Consider the following 8,001-nt stretch of genomic DNA (forward strand, 5'->3'; position numbering starts at 1 on the left):
CCCAGTCCACGTGGAAGCAGTCTTGGAGTGTGGAGTCAGCTTGGTCGGACCAGCGTTGGACAGACCTCAGCGTGGGAGCCTCTTGTTTTAGTTTCTGTCTGTAGGCAGGGATCAACAAAATGGAGTCGTGGTCAGCTTTTCCGAAAAGGGGCGGGGCAGGGCCTTATATGCGTAGCGGAAGTTAGAGTAACAATGATCCAAGGTCTTTCCACCCCTGGTTGCGCAATCGATATGCTGATAAAATTTAGGGAGTCTTGTTTTCAGATTAGCCTTGTTAAAATCCCCAGCTACAATGAATGCAGCCTCCGGATAAATTGTTTCCAGTTTGCAGAGAGTTAAATAAAGTTCGTTCAGAGCCATCGATGTGTCTGCTTGGTGGGGGATATATACGGCTGTGATTATAATCGAAGAGAATTCTCTTGGTAGATAATGCGGTCTACATTTGATTGTGAGGAATTCTAAATCAGGTGAACAGAAGGATTTGAGTTCTTGTATGTTTCTTTCATCACACCATGTCACGTTGGCCATGAGGCATACGCCCCCGCCCCTCTTCTTACCAGAAAGATGTTTGTTTCTGTCAGCCCGATGAGTGGAGAAACCCGTTGGCTGCACCGCTTCGGATAGAGTCTCTCCAGTGAGCCATGTTTCAGTGAAGCAAAGGACGTTACAGTCTCTGATGTCCCTCTGGAATGCTACCCTTGCTCGGATTTCATCAACCTTGTTGTCAAGAGACTGGACATTGGCAAGAAGAATGCTAGGGAGTGGTGCACGGTGTGCCCGTCTCCGGAGTCTGACCAGAAGACCGCCTCGTTTCCCTCTCTTTCGGAGTCGTTTTTTTGGGTCGCTGCATAGGATCCACTCCGTTGTCCTGTTTGTGAGGCAGAACACAGGATCCGCGTCGCGAAAAACATATTCTTGGTCGTACTGATGGTGAGTTGACGCTGATCTTATATTCAGTAGTTCTTCTCGACTGTATGTAATGAAACCTAAGATGACCTGGGGTACTAATGTAAGAAATAACACGTAAAAAAACAAAAAACTGCATAGTTTCCTAGGAATGCGAAGCGAGGCGGCCATCTCTGTCGGCGCCGGAACTTATCACGTTCGCTTCACACGCTTCGCTTATCACGTTCGCTTCACACGCGAAAGGTCCCTGGTTCGAAACCGGGCGGAAACATTTTGTAATATTCAATATTTCCCAAAGCCCAGAGGCTAGCATTTGGTTTGAAACAGTTGAGGTTTGTCTAAACCTTGCTGTCTACCTCTCCGACCTGTGGATCAATGTTGCCGTTTTTTTGGGGACCTCCACCATGCGATCTGTATGAATGTGACCAGACTGACAGCTTCTCTGAGCCAGGCAAATTCATTTATCAGGGTCATTGTAATGGATATATCCAAAGAAATGGCAATATAATCCAAGGTAAAAAAAACAAAAATGTAGATCGTTTTCTGTCATTTCAGCTGCTTGATGTGATTGTGTGATAGATTTAGTTGGCTGGCTAGCAAAGGAAAAGAAGCTAGCCTGCATAGGTACAATGCATTCGGAAAGTTTTCAGACCCCTTACTTTTTTCCACATTTTGTTACGTTACAGCCTTATACTAAAATGGATGAAATAAAATAAAATCTATCTACACACAATACCACATAATGACAAAGCGATAACATATAGTTTTTATTAATGAAAAAAACATTTTAAAAATACCTTATTTACATACATTTTCAGACCCTTTGCTATGAGGCTGGAAATTGAGCTCAGGTCCATCCTGTTTCCATTGATCATCCTTGAGATGTTTCTTCAACTTGATTGGAGTCCACCTGTGGTAAATTCAAATGATTGGTCATTTCTGCAGCATTGAAGGTACCCAAGAACACAGTGACTTCCATCACTCTTAAATGGAAGAAGTTTGGAACCACCAAGCCTCTTCCAAGTTCCGGCTGCACACGATAATTCCCGGCTTCTCATGTCTACCTCACATAATATCCCAAATTGAGTACCACAGAAAGAGCCATAATACCCATTAAATATTTTTAAAATACCTTATTTACGTACGTTTTCAGACCCTTTGCTATGAGGCTGGAAATTGAGCTCAGGTCCATTCTGTTTCCATTGATCATCCTTGAGATGTTTCTTCAACTTGATTGGAGTCCACCTGTGGTAAATTCAAATGATTGGTCATTTCTGCAGCATTGAAGGTACCCAAGAACACAGTGGCTTCCATCACTCTTAAATGCAAGAAGTTTTGAACCACCAAGCCTCTTCCAAGAGCCGCTGCACACAATAATTCCCGGCTTCTCAAGCCTTATTGTTTAATTAATTGACTAAGTAATTTCTGATTTCATTAGGTTCTGAGAGCGATAAATGTCCCACCCAGCCAAAGTCAGCCACACCCTTAGTATTCCACTCATTGGGTTTCCGTAGTGTAGTGGTTATCAAGTTTGCCTAACACGCGAAAAGTCCCCGGTTCGAGACCGGGCTGAAACGCAATTTAACAAATTGGTCCTTCGCACTTCTCAGTATTTGCTATTCAGACTTTAGTTTCAGTAGTGTACTGGTTATCATGTTCGCCTCACACGCGAAAGTCCGTCACACCCTTAGTTTCCCAATCATTCGGTTTCCGTAGTGTAGTGGTTATCACGTTCGCCTCACACGCGAAAGGTCCCCGGTTCGAAACCGGGCGGAAACATTTTGTAATATTCAATATTTCCCAATGCCCTGAGGCTAGCATTTGGTTTGAAACAGTTGAGGTTTGTCTAAACCTTGCTGTCTACCTCTCCGACCTGTGGATCAATGTTGCCGTTTTTTGGGGGACCTCCACCATGCGATCTGTATGAATGTGACCAGACTGACAGCTTCTCTGAGCCAGGCAAATTCATTTATCAGGGTCATTGTAATGGATATATCCAAAGAAATGGCAATATAATCCAAGGTAAAACAAACAAAAATGTAGATCGTTTTCTGTCATTTCAGCTGCTTGATGTGATTGTGTGATAGATTTAGTTGGCTGGCTAGCAAAGGAAAAGAAGCTAGCCTGCATAGGTACAGTGCATTCGGAAAGTTTTCAGACCCCTTACTTTTTTCCACATTTTGTTACGTTACAGCCTTATACTAAAATGGATGAAATAAAATAAAATCTATCTACACACAATACCACATAATGACAACATAAAGTTTTTATTAATGAAAAAAATATTTTAAAAATACCTTATTTACATACATTTTCAGACCCTTTGCTATGAGGCTGGAAATTGAGCTCAGGTCCATCCTGTTTCCATTGATCATCCTTGAGATGTTTCTTCAACTTGATTGGAGTCCACCTGTGGTAAATTCAAATGATTGGTCATTTCTGCAGCATTGAAGGTACCCAAGAACACAGTGGCTTCCATCACTCTTAAATGGAAGAAGTTTTGAACCACCAAGCCTCTTCCAAGTTCCGGCTGCACACGATAATTCCCGGCTTCTCATGTCTACCTCACATAATATCCCAAATTGAGTACCACAGAAAGAGCCATAATACCCATTAAATATTTTAAAAATACCTTATTCACGTACGTTTTCAGACCCTTTGCTATGAGGCTGGAAATTGAGCTCAGGTCCATCCTGTTTCCATTGATCATCCTTGAGATGTTTCTTCAACTTGATTGGAGTCCACCTGTAGTAAATTCAAATGATTGGTCATTTCTGCAGCATTGAAGGTACCCAAGAACACAGTGGCTTCCATCACTCTTAAATGGAAGAAGTTTTGAACCACCAAGCCTCTTCCAAGAGCCGCTGCACACAATAATTCCCGGCATCTCAAGCCTTGTTGTTTAATTAATTGACTAAGTAATTTCTGATTTCATTAGGTTCGGAGAGCGATAAATGTCCCACCCAGCCAAAGTCAGCCACACCCTTAGTATTACACTCATTGGGTTTCCGTAGTGTAGTGGTTATCACGTTCGCCTAACACGCGAAAGGTCCCCGGTTCGAGACCGGGCGGAAATATCTTGTAATATTCAATATTTCCCAATGCCCAGAGGCTAGCATTTGGTTTGAAACAGTTGAGGTTTGTCTAAACCTTGCTGTCTACCTCTCCGACCTGTGGATCAATGTTGCCGTTTTTTTGGGGACCATGCGATCTGTATGAATGTGACCAGACTGACAGCTTCTCTGAGCCAGGCAAATTCATTTATCAGGGTCATTGTAATGGACATATCCAAAGAAATGGCAATATAATCCAAGGTAAAACAAACAAAAATTTAGATCGTTTTCTGTCATTTCAGCTGCTTGATGTGATTGTGTGATAGATTTAGTTGGCTGGCTAGCAAAGGAAAAGAAGCTAGCCTGCATAGGTACAGTGCATTCGGGAAGTTTTCAGACCCCTTACTTTTTTCCACATTTTGTTACGTTACAGCCTTATACTAAAATGGATGAAAAAAAATAAAATCTATTTACACACAATACCACATAATGACAAAGCGATAACATATAGTTTTTATTAATGAAAAAAATATAAAATCTATCTACACACAATACCACATAATGACAAAGAGATAACATATAGTTTTTATTAATGAAAAAAATATTTTAAAAATACCTTATTTACATACATTTTCAGACCCTTTGCTATGAGGCTGGAAATTGAGCTCAGGTCCATCCTGTTTCCATTGATCATCCTTGAGATGTTTCTTCAACTTGATTGGAGTCCACCTGTGGTAAATTCAAATGATTGGTCATTTCTGCAGCATTGAAGGTACCCAAGAACACAGTGACTTCCATCACTCTTAAATGGAAGAAGTTTTGAACCACCAAGCCTCTTCCAAGAGCCGCTGCACACAATAATTCCCGGCTTCTCAAGCCTTATTGTTTAATTAATTGACTAAGTAATTTCTGATTTCGTTAGGTTCTGAGAGCGATAAATGTCCCACCCAGCCAAAGTCAGCCACACCCTTAGTATTCCACTCATTGGGTTTCCGTAGTGTAGTGGTTATCACGTTCACCTAACACGCGAAAGGTCCCCGGTTCGAGACCGGGCGGAAACACATTTTAACAAATTGGTCCTTCGCACTTCTCAGTATTTGCTATTCAGACTTTAGTTTCAGTAGTGTATTGGTTATCACGTTCGCCTCACATGCGAAAGTCAGTCACACCCTTATTTTTCCAATCATTCGGTTTCCGTAGTGTAGTGGTTATCATGTTCGCCTCACACGCGAAAGGTACCCGGTTCGAAACCGGGCGGAAACATTTTGTAATATTCAATATTTCCCAATGCCCAGAGGCTAGCATTTGGTTTGAAACAGTTGAGGTTTGTCTAAACCTTGCAATCTACCTCTCCGACCTGTGGATCAATGTTGCCGTTTTTTGGGGGACCTCCACCATGCGATCTGTATGAATGTGACCAGACTGACAGCTTCTCTGAGCCAGGCAAATTCATTTATCAGGGTTGCCGTTTTTTGGGGGACCTCCACCATGCGATCTGTATGAATGTGACCAGACTGACAGCTTCTCTGAGCCAGGCAAATTCATTTATATATCCAAAGAAATGGCAATATAATCCAAGGTAAAACAAACAAAAATGTAGATAGTTTTCTGTCATTTCAGCTGCTTGATGTGATTGTGTGATAGATTTAGTTGGCTGGCTAGCAAAGGAAAAGAAGCTAGCCTGCATAGGTACAGTGCATTCGGGTAGTTTTCAGACCCCTTACTTTTTTCCACATTTTGTTACGTTACAGCCTTATACTAAAATGGATGAAATAAAATAAAATCTATCTACACACAATACCACATAATGACAAAGCGATAACATATAGTTTTTATTAATGAAAAAAATATTTTAAAAATACCTTATTTACATACATTTTCAGACCCTTTGCTATGAGGCTGGAAATTGAGCTCAGGTCCATCCTGTTTCCATTGATCATCCTTGAGATGTTTCTTCAACTTGATTGGAGTCCACCTGTGGTAAATTCAAATGATTGGTCATTTCTGCAGCATTGAAGGTACCCAAGAACACAGTGGCTTCCATCACTCTTAAATAGAAGAAGTTTGGAACCACCAAGCCTCTTCCAAGTTCCGGCTGCACACGATAATTCCCGGCTTCTCATGTCTACCTCACATAATATCCCAAATTGAGTACCACAGAAAGAGCCATAATACCCATTAAATATTTTAAAAATACCTTATTTACGTACGTTTTCAGACCCTTTGCTATGAGGCTGGAAATTGAGCTCAGGTCCATCCTGTTTCCATTGATCATCCTTGAGATGTTTCTTCAACTTGATTGGAGTCCACCTGTGGTAAATTCAAATGATTGTTCATTTCTGCAGCATTGAAGGTACCCAAGAACACAGTGGCTTCCATCACTCTTAAATGGAAGAAGTTTTGAACCACCAAGCCTCTTCCAAGAGCCGCTGCACACAATAATTCCCGGCTTCTCAAGCCTTATTGTTTAATTAATTGACTAAGTAATTTCTGATTTCATTAGGTTCTGAGAGCGATAAATGTCCCACCCAGCCAAAGTCAGCCACACCCTTAGTATTCCACTCATTGGGTTTCCGTAGTGTAGTGGTTATCACGTTTGTCTCACATGTGAAAGGTCCCCGGTTAGAAACCGGGCGGAATCATGTTGTAATATTCAATATTTCCCAATGCCCAGAGGCTAGCATTTGGTTTGAAACAGTTGAGGTTTGACTAAACCTTGCTGTCTACCTCTCCGACCTGTGGATCAATGTTGCCGTTTTGGGATCTCACCATGCGATATGTATGAATGTGACCAGACTGACAGCTTCTCTGAGCCAGGCAAATTCATTTATCAGGGTCATTGTAATGGATATATCCAAAGAAATGGCAATATAATCCAAGGTAAAACAAACAAAAATGTAGATCGTTTTCTGTCATTTCAGCTGCTTGATGTGATTGTGTGATAGATTTAGTTGGCTGGCTAGCAAAGGAAAAGAAGCTAGCCAGCATAGGTACATTGGATTGTAGTTTTCAGACCCCTACATTTTTCCACATTTTGTTACGTTACAGCCTTATACTAAAATGGATGAAATAAAATAAAATCTATCTACACACAATACCACATAATGACAAAGCGATAACATATAGTTTTTATTAATGAAAAAAATATTTTAAAAATACCTTATTTACATACATTTTCAGACCCTTTGCTATGAGGCTGGAAATTGAGCTCAGGTCCATCCTGTTTCCATTGATCATCCTTGAGATGTTTCTTCAACTTGATTGGAGTCCACCTGTGGTAAATTCAAATGATTGGTCATTTCTGCAGCATTGAAGGTACCCAAGAACACAGTGGCTTCCATCACTCTTAAATAGAAGAAGTTTGGAACCACCAAGCCTCTTCCAAGTTCCGGCTGCACACGATAATTCCCGGCTTCTCATGTCTACCTCACATAATATCCCAAATTGAGTACCACAGAAAGAGCCATAATACCCATTAAATATTTTTAAAATACCTTATTTACGTACGTTTTCAGACCCTTTGCTATGAGGCTGGAAATTGAGCTCAGGTCCATCCTGTTTCCATTGATCATCCTTGAGATGTTTCTTCAACTTGATTGGAGTCCACCTGTGGTAAATTCAAATGATTGGTCATTTCTGCAGCATTGAAGGTACCCAAGAAAACAGTGGCTTCCATCACTCTTAAATGGAAGAAGTTTTGAACCACCAAGCCTCTTCCAAGAGCCGCTGCACACAATAATTCCCGGCTTCTCAAGCCTTATTGTTTAATTAATTGACTAAGTAATTTCTGATTTCATTAGGTTCTGAGAGCGATAAATGTCCCACCCAGCCAAAGTCAGCCACACCTTTAATATTACACTCATTGAGTTTCCGTAGTGTATTGGTTATCACGTTCGCCTAACACGCGAAAGGTCCCCGGATCGAGACCGGGCGGAAACACATTTTAACAAATTGGTCCTTCGCACTTCTCAGTATTTGCTATTCAGACTTTAGTTTCAGTAGTGTATTGGTTATCACGTTCGCCTCACACGCGAAAGTCAGT

At 41.2% G+C, this 8,001-nt stretch overlaps 5 non-coding genes across 5 annotated transcripts; all 5 read left to right on the forward strand.

The window, feature by feature from the left end:
• Positions 1–2,612: 2,612 nt before the first annotated feature.
• Positions 2,613–2,685, forward strand: trnav-cac (transfer RNA valine (anticodon CAC)). Its single transcript has one exon. It is a non-coding gene; the product is annotated as a tRNA-Val (tRNA).
• Positions 2,686–3,910: 1,225 nt separating this feature from the next.
• trnav-aac (transfer RNA valine (anticodon AAC)) lies at positions 3,911–3,983 on the forward strand. Its single transcript has one exon. It is a non-coding gene; the product is annotated as a tRNA-Val (tRNA).
• Positions 3,984–4,947: 964 nt separating this feature from the next.
• trnav-aac (transfer RNA valine (anticodon AAC)) lies at positions 4,948–5,020 on the forward strand. Its single transcript has one exon. It is a non-coding gene; the product is annotated as a tRNA-Val (tRNA).
• A 129-nt stretch (positions 5,021–5,149) lies between these two features.
• trnav-cac (transfer RNA valine (anticodon CAC)) lies at positions 5,150–5,222 on the forward strand. Its single transcript has one exon. It is a non-coding gene; the product is annotated as a tRNA-Val (tRNA).
• Positions 5,223–7,825: 2,603 nt separating this feature from the next.
• On the forward strand, positions 7,826–7,898 carry trnav-aac (transfer RNA valine (anticodon AAC)). The gene has a single exon. It is a non-coding gene; the product is annotated as a tRNA-Val (tRNA).
• The last annotated feature ends 103 nt before the right edge of the window (positions 7,899–8,001 follow it).

This window comes from Oncorhynchus clarkii, unplaced genomic scaffold, assembly GCF_045791955.1.
Source record: "Oncorhynchus clarkii lewisi isolate Uvic-CL-2024 unplaced genomic scaffold, UVic_Ocla_1.0 unplaced_contig_10127_pilon_pilon, whole genome shotgun sequence".
In the NCBI taxonomy this organism is placed as follows: Eukaryota; Metazoa; Chordata; class Actinopteri; order Salmoniformes; family Salmonidae; genus Oncorhynchus; species Oncorhynchus clarkii.